A 15,003-nucleotide genomic window follows, 5' to 3' on the forward strand; every position below is an offset into this window, starting at 1 on the left:
GAGGTCCCACGGGAGGGCCCAGCCCATTGAGCATGATGCCATCCCTGGGTTGGTGGTCCTGTGTTCTATAAAAAAGCAGGCTGAGAAGCCAAGACGCAGCACTCCTCCATGGGCCCTGCATCAACTCCTGCCTCGAGGATCCTGCCCTGTTGAGTTCCTGCCCTCACTGCTTTTGATGATGGAACTATTATATGAAACTGTGAGTGAAGTAAGTCCTTTTCTTCCGAGTGGCTTTGGTCATGGGTATCATCACAGCAATAGGTACCGTAGCTAAGCCATGGATGGGGTGTATGTAGAGATTTATGAAGTACTGACACATTTTGTGCACAGCTACCTCTCCAAGGTAACTTGAAATTCTCCTTGTAGATGAAGAATAAGGGGCTCCAGGAGTTATTATCTGTTATTCTTAGAATCACCTGGGGCAGTAGAAGATCGGGTATTGCCTGGTCCCCCTCTTGGGTTTGGTGTTGTTTTTTTCCCCTCTGTTTTCTCTCTGCTCACTGACTGCAGTGTCTTCAGGGAGAATCAGTGAGGTATTCAGTTCTGACTCACTGATTTCTCTGGGTCTGCCCAATGGGTTGTTAGTACTCACGTCCTTGGTAGAGGCATTATGTTTGCATGGCATAGCCTGGCTCTTGTGCTTTTGCCATGTCCACAAGGAAAACATGTCCTGGGTCATTGTAATCCCAGAATGGAGCTTGTGGCTGACATCAAAACCCTATTTCTTCTCATGGAATAGTGCAGTTCAACAGGAATTAGTTTACAAGTTAAGCCATTTCAGTATCTGATGGTTTTTGCTGGGACTTTACTTTCACCCTCTCTTTTCCTCCCCCCTCTCTTTTTTTTGGTTTATTTTTTATATTTAAAAATTTCCATCTCCTCCTCTCTTCCTCCCCCTTCCCTCCCCTCCCCTCCACCCATACCCCCCCTCCCTCCCTCTTCAGGCCAAGGAGCCATCCGGGTTCCCTACTCTATGTTAAGACCAAGGTCCTCCTAACTCCCCCCAGGTCCAGGAAGGTGATCGACCAAGCTGAGAAGGCTCCCACAGAGCCCGTCCATGCAGAAGAATCATAGCCCAGCGCCTTTGTCCTTGGCTTCTCAGTTAGCCTCCACCGTCAGCCACATTCAGAGAGTCTGGTTTGGTCTCATGTTCCATCAGTCCCAATCCAACTGGAGTTGGTGATCTCCCATTAGTTCTGTCCTACCGTCTCCATGGGTGAACGCACCTTTCACGGTCCTGACTTTCTTTCTCATGTTCTCGCTCCTTCTGCTTTTCATCAGGTCCTTGGGAGCTCAGTCCAGTGCTCCAATGTGGGGCTCAGTCATTTTCTTTATCTATTGCCAGGTGGAGGTTCTATGGTGATATGCAAGAAATTCATCAGTATGGCTATAGGAACTGGCCTTTTCAGGCTCCCTCTCCTCAGCTGCCCAAGGAACTAGCTGCCTCCCCCTCTCTCTTATCTCCCCTTCCTTCCTCTCCCTTCCTGTCTTGCCCTCTCTGCCTTTGAGTAGTAGATTGCTTCTGTCATAATCATCCATCAGAAGGAGTACCTCTGCCTCTTACAGCAATCTCATCCATTTTTCTCGTAGCAGAGACACTGACAACCTGGTGTACCAGAGAAGATGTTAACGACATTGGGCTTTACTTTTTACACTAGTAACAGCACACCTTGTTGATGAAGCAAGCTGGGTCTGCAAAGCAAAGTCAAGAAAACTGCATGTGAGGAAAATGCTGTGGGATAATGCTCTTGTACCCTGTAAAGATTTGTCACTTGTATTGCTTTAATAAAACACCGATTAGCCAGTAGCCAGACAGGAAGTATAGGAAGAGCAACCAGACTAGAAGAATTAGGGGAAGAGAAAACGCTCATTCTGAAGTCACCAGGCAGACACAGAGGAAGCAAGATGAGAATGTCTCACTGAGTACCAAGCCATGTAGCTAAACATAGATAAGAATTTTGGGTTAAATTAAGTTATAAGAGCTAGTTAATAATAAGCCTGTGCTCATAAGCCAACCAGTTTATAATTGATATAGACTCTGTGTTTTGTTGGGACTGAACGACGGCAGGATCGGGTAGGACAGAAACTTCCATTTAAAAATGGTACCCAAATGTTTGGTAAGAAATTCCACATAAAGAAAAAAAAGTATTCTAGACAGACAAAAGAACAGAGTCAAGCACGGCTTTTTGGTAACATCATTGTCTCGGGTGGGCTCTCTTTGCTGGTGGCAAGCAGAGGCATGGTTCCTTTAAGAGAGGTGTCCTGACTCAGTGTTAGTAGCAAAAAATCATGCAGCTCTTTTATGAGGCCCTGTCATCAAACACTTAAATGGTGTTGGTGTGCTTCTTGGTGGTGGCATGGACCTTTAAAATCCACAGAATTGTGGTAAAAAAAAAAAGTGGCTCCCACCAGTACCTTCACCATGAAGCTCAGGAAGCCAAGAAGTGGGGCAGATCCAGTCACCAAAGCCCCAGCTTTAATTCTAGTCATGTCGCTTAGCAGATTAAAGACTCATGTGGTCAGAAAAAGATAGAGATATAAAGTAAACACAGATTCAGAAGGAAAAAATTAATAAAAAAAAACCTTTAAACAGTTTACAGTGCTTAAAAATACACAAGGCTTGGGAGAAAAAAGAAAAGGGATAAAGTCCTTTAAAAAAAAAAAAGCCAGGCAGTGGTGGCACATGTCTTTAATTCCAGCTCTTAGAAGGCAGAGGCAGGTAGATCTCTGTGAGTTCAAGGCCAACCTGGTCTACAGAGTGAGCTCTAGTACAGACTCCAAAAAAAAAGCTACAGAGAAATCCTGTCTCAAAAATACAAAAAAAAGAAAGAGAAAGAGAAAGAAAGAAAGAGAGAAAGAAAGAGAGAGAGAAACAAAGAAAGAAAGAAAGAAAGAAAGAAAGAAAGAAAGAAAGAAAGAAAGAAAGAAACAAAGAAAGAAAGAAACAAAGAAAGAAACAAAGAAAGAAACAAAGAAACAAAGAGAAGCATAGTCAGGTGTGGTGGCACGTGCCTTTATTGTCACTACTTGAGAGTCAGAGACAGGCAGACCTCTATGAGTTTGAGATCCAGGCATGGTGGTGTGTATCTTTAATCCCAGAACTTGGGAGGCAGAAGCAGATGAATCTCTGTGAATTTCAGGCCAGCCTGGTCCACAAAGTGAGATCCAAAACAGCCAAAGAAAACAAAGAAACCCTGTCACAAGAAACCAAAAATTAAAAATAAAAACAAAAGAAATAGAGTTTTTTTAAAAAAAAAAAAAACTATCTCTCACCATGCACAAAACTCAAGTCCAAATAGATCAAAGACCTCAACATAAAGCCAGCCACAGTGAACCTTATAGAAGAGAAAGTGGGAAGTACACTTGAATGCATTGGCACAGGAGACCACTTCCTAAATATAACCCCAGCAGCACAAATACTGAGAGAAACAATAAATGAATGCGACCTCCTGAAACTGAAAAGCTTCTGTAAAGCAAGGACATGGTCAACAAGACAAAATGACAGCCTACAGAATGGGAAAAGATCTTCACTAACCCCACATCAAACAGAGGTCTGATCTCCAAAATATACAAAGAACTCAAGAAATTGGTCATCAAAAGAATAAATGATCCAATAAAAAAATGGAGTATAAAACTAAACAGAGAACTCTCAACAGAGGAATCTAAAATGGCTGAAAGACACTTAAGGAAATGTTCAACATCCTTACTCATCAGAGAAATGCAAATCAAAACAACTCTGAGATTCCATCTTACACCTGTAAAAATGACCAAGATCAAAAACACTGATGACAACTTATGCTGGAGAGGTTGTGGGGAAAAGGGAACATTTCTGCATTGTTGGTGGGAATGCAAGCTGGTACAACCCCTTTGGATGTCAGTGTAGTGATTTCTCAGAAAAGTACAAAACAACCTACCGCAAGACCCAATAATACCACTTTTGGGTATATATCCAAAGGATGCTCAGTCATGCTACAAGGACATGTGCTCAACTATGTTCATAACAGCTTTTTTGTCATAGTCAGAACCTGAAAACAACCTAAATGCCCCTTGACTAATGAATGGATAAGGAAAATGTGGTACATTTATACAATGGAGTACTAAATAGCAGAAAAAAAATAATGACATCTTGAATTTTGCAGAAAAAATTGATGGAGCTAGAAACATTATTTTGAATGAGGTAACCCAGATACAGAAAGACAATTATCATATGTACTTACTCATAGGTGGTTTTTAAACATAAAGCAAAGAAAGCCAGCCTACAAAACACAATCCCAGAGAATTTAGACAACAATGAGGACCCTAAGAAAGACTTACATAGATCTAATCTTCATGGGAAGTTGAAAGTAGGAAAAGACAAGATCTCCTGAGTAAATTGGGAGCATGGGGCCCTTGGGGGAGGCCTGAAGGGGAGAGGGGAGAGGAAGGGAGGGGGGCAGATAAAAATATAGAACTCAATAAACATCAATTTAAAAAAAGAAAAAAAGCCATGTAAAGATGAAAAATACACAGAGAATCTGGATACTTTATATTATTGTATTGTCTTTGAATTGTTTGAAGGAAGGAACAACAGCTGCTAAAAGACTTTTGATTATAAATACTGTTGGATATTTTGAAAATGCCTTGAATTAAAAATTTAAGTCAAAAGGTATGTTATTTTGGATAAGAGGTTTTACTTTTGTTTCCACAGAAAATGAGAGCTGTGTATTCATTTTTGGTTAAAAAAAAAATCAAGTTTGGTTAAAAAAAAAAGACCCCTGAAAAGTCTCCAATAGGAGCAGATGGCCCAGATGATCCAATGTTTCAGAGCATTTCTGTTGCAGTTTCCTCCGAGTTCTACATCCAGAACAGCTTCAAGACTGCTGACTGAGATGACCCAACTTCACAGAACACTCCAGTCAGGGCTTAACTATAATCCCAAATTTTCTTTGGGTACTCATAAGATTATCAGCACTCCCAATCAGCAGGAAGTAACTTAGAAAACTATGCCCACATTCTCAAAAAATGGATTATGGATGTTTGTCTTATTTAGAGTGTTGGTTACAAGTTGTTTAGTGTAATTGTCAGGAGAAAAGCTAAACAAAGAAGACTAGATTCAAAGTTCTTGTTTTGAAAAGAAAAAATGGGATGTGCTGTGGGATAATGCTCTTGTACCCTGTAAAGATTTGTCACTTGTATTGGTGTAATAAAACTCATATTGGTCAGTAGCCAGGAAGTATAGGTGGGGTAACCAGACCATGAGAATTCTGGGAAGAGGAGATGCTCAGTCTGAAGTCACCAGCCAGACACGGAGGAAACAAGATGAGAATGTCTCACCGAGACAGACATCAAGCCATGTGGCTAAACATAGATAAGAATTATGGGTTAATTTAAGTTATAAGAGCTAGCTAATCATAAGCCTGAGCTAATAGGCCAACCAGTTTATAATTAATATAAGCCTTTGCGTGTTTTGTTGTGACTGAATGACTGTAGGACTGGACAGGGCAAAAACTTCTGTCTACAGGAAAACGTTTATCATGTATGCTTTGTAGCTGTCCACAGGTGGACAGACTGGAGATGTGAGTAGACAGAGCCTCAGTGTATAAATTGTGCCAGTACAGGAAAGTTGAGGGCACATCCAAGGTTAGATATGGGCTTATTTTTATCTCTGGAATGTGGTTCCACACATAGATGAAAAATGCACCTATGCCATGCAAAAAGCATTATAGAACAGTATTCAGTTTGCATCTATTTCATAATATGAGTATAAGATGCTCATACACAAAATCTAGAGACCTAAAATTGATAATGTTCTATGCCAGAGGGGAGAGGTTGTTATCACTGAAAGAATAATCGTGAGAGAAGACCTCTATTTATTGAGTTCACTCTCAAATGCCATCTCACTTCTCCCTAAGACAATTTTCTTTTGAGATTTAAACTGAAACAGTTTAAAGATTGAGATCAGATGTTACACAAATTACCACTTAATGGAAATTGATATGAATACTTCCCCCAAAAAACTTCAATAGAACTGATTTTGAAACTGTATTTCTGAAGAAATATAATTCCTGCTTACTCAAGATTGAAGAATCTCACAAATTTTGAACTCATTGTTTTAATATGATCATCTTGCTCATATTGAAAGGTCTTAACTGAAAAATTAGTGGATTGTAGATAGCACACACAATTTATTCATTAAACATATTTTCTTTCTATATGCCCTTTCCAGATTCCTATTGTACTGGATTTTGCATCATTGCAATAAATACCTGAGATAAGCCAACCCAATCAAAGAAAGACTTATTTCTCTTAATTCTTATTTTTCACAATTTTGGAGGTCTATGGTTGGACATAGTACATAATGGGAGGGTTGTGCAATGGAGGAAGCTGCCTTCTTTATAACATCCAGGAAACAAAACAAGAGAGAGGAATGACTGGGTCTCCAATATCACATGCAAGGGTATCCCTCATATGGCCAGACTTCAACTAGGTTCCACCTCCCAGTGGCACCAGGAACTGAAGACCGAGTCTTTAATATTTTGATTGACAGTCCAGATTCAAATCATAGACATTCTTTTCAACCCAGTTTAGGTTCTTCTTCCCCTCTGGGTGCTTTCTTGTCCTCCTGTGACTTCAAATGATCTCATCTGCAAATCTGAAGAGATGCTATGGCAAGATCTCAGTGAAGTGCTGAGTTATTTTCATGAAAGTCACTTTCTGATCTCATAATTTGCCCCACTTTTCTCCATCGCCATTATTGTAAATCAACCTTATCCTCGGCATTTATTGAAATATAAAATTGCATTTATTTTGTAGGCTTAGTGGAGATACAATTTCTCCTTAGGTATTGAATAGCTGTCATTTCTAAGGTAATTTCTTTCCTTCCTGAAAACAAATTGAGACTTACAAGTATTCACTGTAGGAAAGTTTGTCACCCACTCTAGGGGAAGTGTTTCTAATAACTAGAGCAGCCAATTGGAACAACGAATAGCCAACAGATCTGTGAGGTTTCCGATGAAACGACTTCAAGTATCAAGGAAGAGGTGAGCAGGCCATTGTATTAGTTTACTGCGTCTAGTTGGTGATTAGTGAAGATGGCTTCCAAGATTCTTCTACTGTTATGTATCTGTGAATTAGCACGCAATGTATAATTCCAGCACCCACGAAGCTAAGGCAAAAGAATTGCTTTGAGTTTGAAGCCAGGCCTGGCTATGTAATAAGAGCTTATCTCAAAAGAAAAACCAAAAAACAAAAACAACCCAGTGAACTAAAGAGGAGCTAAGTGGCCCTTTATCAACTTGTTGACTTGGAAATGTTTAAACCTAAATGCTTTAAATCAGACCTTCATTGATCCAGTCCAGCTGTCTACATATCTATCATATCAGATTGAGTGTCAGAATAAGGCTATATAACTGATAGGTATATTTCTTATTGTCAGTAAACTTGCTCAATAAATATGAAATAAAATCAAGCTGTCTCATTCATCAATCTACCTAATGCCTATCCCAGGCACCATTATAAACACATAAGAGCCTCAGAATCCTGACAATGTCTGAACAGACACGTTGCTCACAAGAAAACAGGTGTGCATGCTAGCAGAGTCCTATAGGTGGTCTAAAATCTCCCTCTCTGGTCCTGTTCATACTGTGTGCTTTATCCAGCTTTAGATTTTCTCTCTTTTCACCCTGTCTATCACTATCTTAGAACTGCTCTAGCTGTCCAATAACTAATGACTTTAAAAGCAAAATGCCCCCAAAATCTGTTAGGAAAACTGAACTTTAAAACTCGACTGCCCTTAAATGTGTGTATCTGCGCTTTTTTCCTAAGGCATTCTGTGCTGAAGTTGAACCTGTGTGCAGTCTACTGAGCCCATATTCCAATAATTCCCTAGCTGTGTATCTTATGCTCATGAGAGCTGATGATTTATTTTTCAGCTTCTTGGAGTTAGTTATGCCTATTACAGCAGTCTTCTCTGAAGGGCACTTGGAAATGATCTTGCTTATTCTTAATTAGGAAATATTAAACATAAATCTCTTTCTTCTGCTCAGGAGGACTGACCCACCAGATTTTTAAAGCAAGTGTCTTTCTTAACACTAAACTTAAACATCAACTTTATTCCTACAGTACAAGAAGACAGCCTGCTAAAGAATACATCAGTCTCTTCTTAACCTCTAGTTCCTCGTGTTACACTTTTGAGAACAGAAAGGCTTTTTATTTTATTTGTTGGAACATTTGTAATGAATGAAGACAATTTTCCAGCGCCGCGCTTTAGTTGGTGTTTCTACTGGAGCGATATGGAGGCACTTTCTCAGTTAAGACGGCCCCTTTCCAGATGTGCCTAGGCTCGCACCAGCGCTGGCTCGCAGAAGAAAGAACTGCGACAATTAGGTGGTTGAAAAATGATTTCTCTGCAGCTCTTTGTGGGGGCTGAAAACTGACAGCAGTTCTTCAGGGTCGTTCTTCCTGAGGGATACAGATGGAATCTAGTTCAGGCCACTCAGTTTGTCTTGTAAATGGCCATCTTCATACTTTCGGTTGCAATTTATGCGGTGGTCCATATGTTTCGATGTACCCCCAAATCCATGTGTTAAAGCCTGAATCCCAATAAGGCTTGTGAAGGTGGAGCCCTGTGACTGGAAATTGGGGCTGGCTTGTTCTTGAGAGCTTGAGTAGTCTGGAAGACCCTCACCGCCAACTGGCCACACCGCCACCGATGATCAGCCTCATCCACCTGAGTTATGAAAAGCAAACAAATTCCTGCTGTTCTTAAGCCCCCAAGGATATGATATTCTGTTACAGCAGCCTGTGCTGACAGATACAACATATATTATTGTTCTTTTTCATTCAACAGCTCAAAGAATATCCTTGTAGGTATTTAACAAATTTGCTTAATTGCACTTAACTGTTCTTTAGTCTCCTAGCACATAAATAAAACATAATTTGTTTATCTATTTTCTTTCTTGTGAACATTTAGGATGTTTTTAAATTTTTGTTACTATAAATCATGCTGAAATTAATATTCTCAAGTTATGTATATGTGTGTATATATATATATATAGTCTCATGAATATTTTAATTTTCTAATAGGAGAGTCTCCTGTTGACTGTAACAATTTAAAATTTAACTTATCTTCAGTATTACTATCTTTGTATAAATATCTTACCTGTTAGTTTTTAATATCTATTATAAAATATTTTTCCAAAATATAAACTAAACTAATGTTCAATTGTATTTTCCCCACATTGCACCTGAACTTAAGGTGTAAGAGGAGAATTACTCAAGCTTACTATATGATGCTCCCATCCTCATGCTATATTAATTTTACCACGTGAGTGTAGCATCTTTATTGTGCTCCTCTCCAAAGAACTGTCCCGATGGTTTGCATTCCTTCCAGCAGAGTATGAAATTTTCCACTCCTCTACACTCTTACTAACAATTCAAACAAGCACTTCCATTTGACATTTTATCTTGAAAAAAAAAATCACACCAGCAGAAAAGTTTTTAAATGGCATAATAACTACTGTCTGATCTTCACCTGGATTCAACAATTTATTAACACTCTGAAATACCGGCTTTCTCTCCTTTTGTCCCTCTCCATCCCCCCCTCCTCCTCTCATACAAACTTTTACTTACATCATTTTGCCTCAAACCGTTTCTAAGTTGCAGACACCATGACCTTTCAGTCCTAGAAATTCCCAAATATAACTCCCAGGAATAAAGAAAGTCTCTTATGTAACCATGGTGAAATTCAGCAGGAAAGTTTATAAAAACTATAAGCTTCACCAGCTTTCCCAGTTAAGTCTTTTCTACTGTTTCTTTACTTTTCTGATCCAGGACACACATCAAATTGAGTTGTCCTGTCTCTCCAAATTCTTTTTATCTAGAACAGCTCATGAGAAGTTCATGACCTTGACATATTTGAAGGGTGGCACGCTGCTGTGTGTGTTTGTTGCTTTGGCTTTGGTCATCATTGGATCAGGCTGGGCATCCTCAGCAGGAGTGCTGTGTCACTGATATGGTCCTTCTCTCAGTATCAGGAGGGTCTCGGGCTTTTATTGTGTTTGCCAACCTAATGGATGTGAGATGGAGCTTACTTTCCTTGATGACTCCTGGGGTTGGTTGTCGACTCTTTTATTTATTGGGAAATTGAGTTTTTTCTAGATTTTGTTGGTCATTTGTCTGGTTTTTAAGATGTATTTTTCTTACTAATTTGTTTGACATCTCTAGATTAGGGACACTAATCCCTTGGCAGTTAAATGTGTCACAACTGTTCTCTCACACAGCCACAGTCTTACCTACGCTACCCTCTGCTTTCTAGAGCTTCAAAAGAATGGAGTTTGGACTGGGACTGGAGAGATGGATCAGTGGTTAAGAGCATTGCCTGCTCTTTCAAAGGTCCTGAGTTCAATTCCCAGCAACCACATTGTGGCTCATAACCATCTGTAATAAGGTCTGTTGCCCTCTTCTGGCCTTCAGGCATAAATGTAGACAGAATATTGTATACATAATAAATAAATATTTTAAAAAAAATAATGGAGTTTGGAGACAGGATTTTACTGTGAAGTCTAAGTAGACTTTGAATTTGCTATCCTCCTACCTCATGCTCCATTGTGTCTTAATTGAAGGTGCATTCCCCAATGTAAAACCAGATCCTTATATCTGTGATGTGGTTTAATTCCACCTGCTACCTTTATGATTTTTGTGGGGAGTTGGGTGTCTTTAACAATATTCTAGGGACTGGAGCGATGGGTCAGTCATCAAGAACCCTGACTGCTCTTTAACAGGACCTGAGTTTGATTCCCATCACCCACCTGGTGGCTCACAACCATCTGTAACTCCAATTCTAAGATATCTGCTGTCCTCTGCTGGTTTCTACAGGCACCAGGCATGGACGTGCATGCAGGCAGGCAAAACTCTCATACTCGTAAAAAAAAAAAATCAGAAAATCTAAATAAAATAAAAGTGTTCATTTATGCTTTTCTAGTCTGAACATTTTGATGGCCATAGTCATTTAATACTTTATGATATGAAGAGTGAATCTAATTTTATTTGTCCATGTATAAGCCTGGTTGCCCCAACATACTTACTGCACATCTCCTTACTCCACTGACTTATCATGCCTCTGCTGTTACATATTAGGAGTCTATACATGCCTGGGTCTGTTTATAGGCTCTTTGGTTTTTTATGAAACTGCTTGTCCATCCTTATGTCAATATAAAATTGACAATAACTCAGAAAAGACTTGTGCCTTCTGTGCTTTGCTCCTGGGACAAGCCACTGCTCTTGTTTCTTTTTTCATTTTATTTTCTTTCAATTATTTGGTCCATCATAGGCCTTTAACCTTTTCTTATAAGTTTTGGTATTAGTTTTTTAAGGTGTCTTAAACATGAGGTCTTGATTGAACCTACATTGACCAGTTGTAATAACTAAACAAATAAAGAATTTGGTTCTTAGGGTGATAGGTCCTTCCAACTATGAACACAAAGCTGATTTGTCTTGTTGGTTTTTAATAGATTAATCTTGTGTTTAATTCCCCTGCTTTATCAATTTTCTTAGACATCTTTGTAGATGAGTCTTTAATACCTTGGATAGCAGTTGACACCGATGTCTTCTGTATTCCCCAAAGGTATAAGAGTTCTCGCTACCAACAAGCAATTGCATAGGATATGTCAGCTGTGTGTCTTCTAATTCACTGTAATTCCAATGGTACATATGTAGAATTAGATCCCAGCCTCCAGAGCTCATTCCCAAAGACTATGTCATCCTTACTTCAAATGCCAATCACAAGCTTGGGACTTTTATTCCCTGTGTTTTAGAAAAACTAGCTATAAGATAGGGTTCCTGCCTTGATTTCAATTAATTTTCTAAAGTCGTTCATAAAACTCAGGGAAATAATTACTTAAGTTTTTATTATAAAAGGTGTGTGTGTGTGTGTGTGTGTGTGTCTGTCTGTCTGTCTGTCTGTCTGTCTGTTGTGCTATTGGCCATTGAGCCCATAGTCTCACATGCACTAACCAGGCATACTATCATTAAGTTATACCTAGGTCCCACAAACGATATTTTCAAAGATGAAGGGCAGAGGGGCTCATGAATCCCTATCTCTAGCTGAGAAGCTACCGACAGTTTATAGGTCCTATGGGAGGGAGAGTCATTTTTTTACAGGAGTGTGGCTACAGATGGAGTGCCCATGTTCCAGAGGATAGCTCCACACCCATGTGTGTGTGTGTGTGTGTGTGTGTGTGTGTGTGTGTGAGGACAGTATTCATGGTACTCAGTTGGTTATAAGGAAGAAGGAGGAGAGGGAGGCAGCATCAAAATTGGGGAGGGAGAGATGTGTTTGGGAGATCTGGGGTGAGTGAGGCAGGAAGTGGTGAGTGGACCTCCACCTATTCAGTGAACAAATCAGCCGAGTTCCTGACACTCTTAGGACAATGGAACTCTAAATTGGCGCAAATGAGGATGGAGGGGAGCTAGTTAAAGAAAACCAAAGAGGGGCAAGAACTACAAAATACAACCCAGGCATGGTGGGAAAACTGAACCAGAGTGGTTTCATGCAGAAAAAAACAGAGAGCAATCAATAGTAAAAACAGGTATCCTTGCTAGGCAGTGGTGGTGCACACCTTTAATCCCAGCATTAGGGAGTCAAAGACAGGCTGATTTCTGTGAGTTCGAGGCCAGCCTGGTTTACAAGAGCTAGTTCCAGGACAGGCTCCAAAGATACAGAGAAACCTTGTCTCAAACAAATAAGAAACAAACAAAATCCAGGTATCCTTGTTTAAAAGGAACCCCTTTTCTGGTCATTTCATCATTGACAGTGTTTTCGTGGGTCATTGAGTTTATAGTTCACATCCTAACACTTAGTTTAGTAACAGTATCTACTCGAGTATTCTAGCAATTAAACTGATCCTCAACACCAACTATGTCAAGCAAGAGTTTTTCAAAGGCTGTTTGGAGTCCCTGAGTTATCTGTTATGGTCATGGCAAGGAGCAAAGGTGGTATAGTTTTACCATGTGTGTGCATTGAGATTATAAAGTGTGTGTAAATACCAAGAGCTACTCATTCCTGGTGTGTGTGTGTGTGTGTGTGTGTGTGTGTGTGTGTGTGTGTTGCACAGGCATGAAATATTTATTTAGCCAGGAAAATACTAGTGGGCTTTCAAGGAACCACCCCTCCTTTGGCTCCATTGCATTCCTTCTGGCCGGCTTCTTGATAGCTTTAACCCAGAACTAGTGAGGAACATCTGCCAACCCAAGCTGTCCCACACTCATTCTCAAAGCATTCTTGGTCTTCCCTGAATGAAACCATGATTCCCTGTACACTGTTTTAATTTCTACTCTGTTCTGCAATTGTGACTGCCTAACTCTTATACATGCATGACAACCATTGTGGAATATTCTTCCACACCAAACAGAAGTAGAGGCCGCTATGCCAGCCATGTTCTAGTCACTATTCTTGGGCAATGTAACTTCTTCATTCCTTATCTTTAAAAAAAAATAGGGCTAATAGTCACCATCATTTGATTTATAAAAAAAGATTTATTTCTATCATTTTCTTTGTCTCTGTGTGTCTGTGTGAATGTATACCATGCTAGTGCATGGTCACGGAAGCTGGGAGAAGGCATCAGATCTTCTGGAGTTGCAGAAGAATCTGAGCTCTTTTCTATTAGGACTGTGAACTAAACTCCAGTCCTCTGGAAGAGCAATAAACACTCTTAACCACCGAGCTGTCTCTCCACACCACCACCCCAAGGTACAGCCCAAGCTAGCCTCAAACTCAGGCTCCTGTGCCTCTGCCTATCTGCACATCCTCCTGCTGTGCACTACCACAACTGCCAGTAGCTCCTCCATAGAAAACACAGTATTTTTTGTGGATAATGGGTGATCTGTAAAGCCTTGCCTGGTCTGTGTATTATTCAGATTACTGTTGATTCTGGTGACTATGTGTGGTGGTTTGAAAGAAAATGGCCCCCAAAGGGAGTGGCACTATTAGGAAGTGTGGCCTTATTGGAGGAAGTGTGTCACTGGAGGGATGGGCTTTGAGGTCTCTTTTGCTCAAGTTTCCCTCAGTGTGACTTTCAGTTGACTTCCTGTTGCCTGCAAGACTTAGGTCTCTCCACTATTTCTCCAGTACCACATCTGCCTGCCTGCTGCCATGCTCCCCACCATGATGATATTGGACTAAACCTCTGAAACCATAAGCGAGCAACCACAATTAAATATTTGTTTTTCTTATAAGAGTTGTTGTGGTCATGGTGTTTCACAACAATAGAAGAAAACCTCACAGAGACACACTATCAGGTGAACTTTTATTGAGTAGGAACACGTAAGTGAACATCTTTACTAGGTATATCCAAATCAGCATTGGCAAGCTAATCTGTGGAAATAACAACATTCCAGAAAGAAACTTTAAGTAGTATAGCAAAGATGCCCAAGCCCTGAGCTTGAGTTATAAAATAAGGAGATGAGATTGTTGATCATGATGTAGAGTATGTTTCTAGAAAGCCAGATAAAAATAGCCCAAGGTATTTGGGGCAATAATGTGAGCTAGCGTACCTTGTCTTCAGGTGTTGATTATTCTCCAAAGATATTTCATTTTAGCCTACTTGGCAGGTCAGGTTTGACTCAGCAGAAGTTGTGCCAACCTCCCTCCTAACTGGTTGGTTTCTCCCCCTTCCTTCTCTCATGGTTGGTCCCTGTATTCTTATTACAGTCCACTCATACATGCTTGGCTGGCCTGAATATCCTGGGCAACATTCGTTACCTGTTTAACACAAGCCCTTTCAGTGGATATAAGAGAAGATTGGTCGAGACAAATTTTCTTAAAATGTAACTTGTTTATACAGCGGGTGAGAACAATTCATGAATTTCCTTTTAATCTGTTCATCCCACCTCCTTATATTTAAGAAATATAATATAGAATACTAAAGATACCTAGCTCATGCTAATCCCTTTTTTCTGGCTTCTTTAAAGGTACACCAACCTGATACTACACTGCAGTCCTGTCTTGATACTCAAAGCTAGGATTCT

This window comes from Arvicola amphibius, chromosome 12 (assembly GCF_903992535.2).
Source record: "Arvicola amphibius chromosome 12, mArvAmp1.2, whole genome shotgun sequence".
In the NCBI taxonomy this organism is placed as follows: Eukaryota; Metazoa; Chordata; class Mammalia; order Rodentia; family Cricetidae; genus Arvicola; species Arvicola amphibius.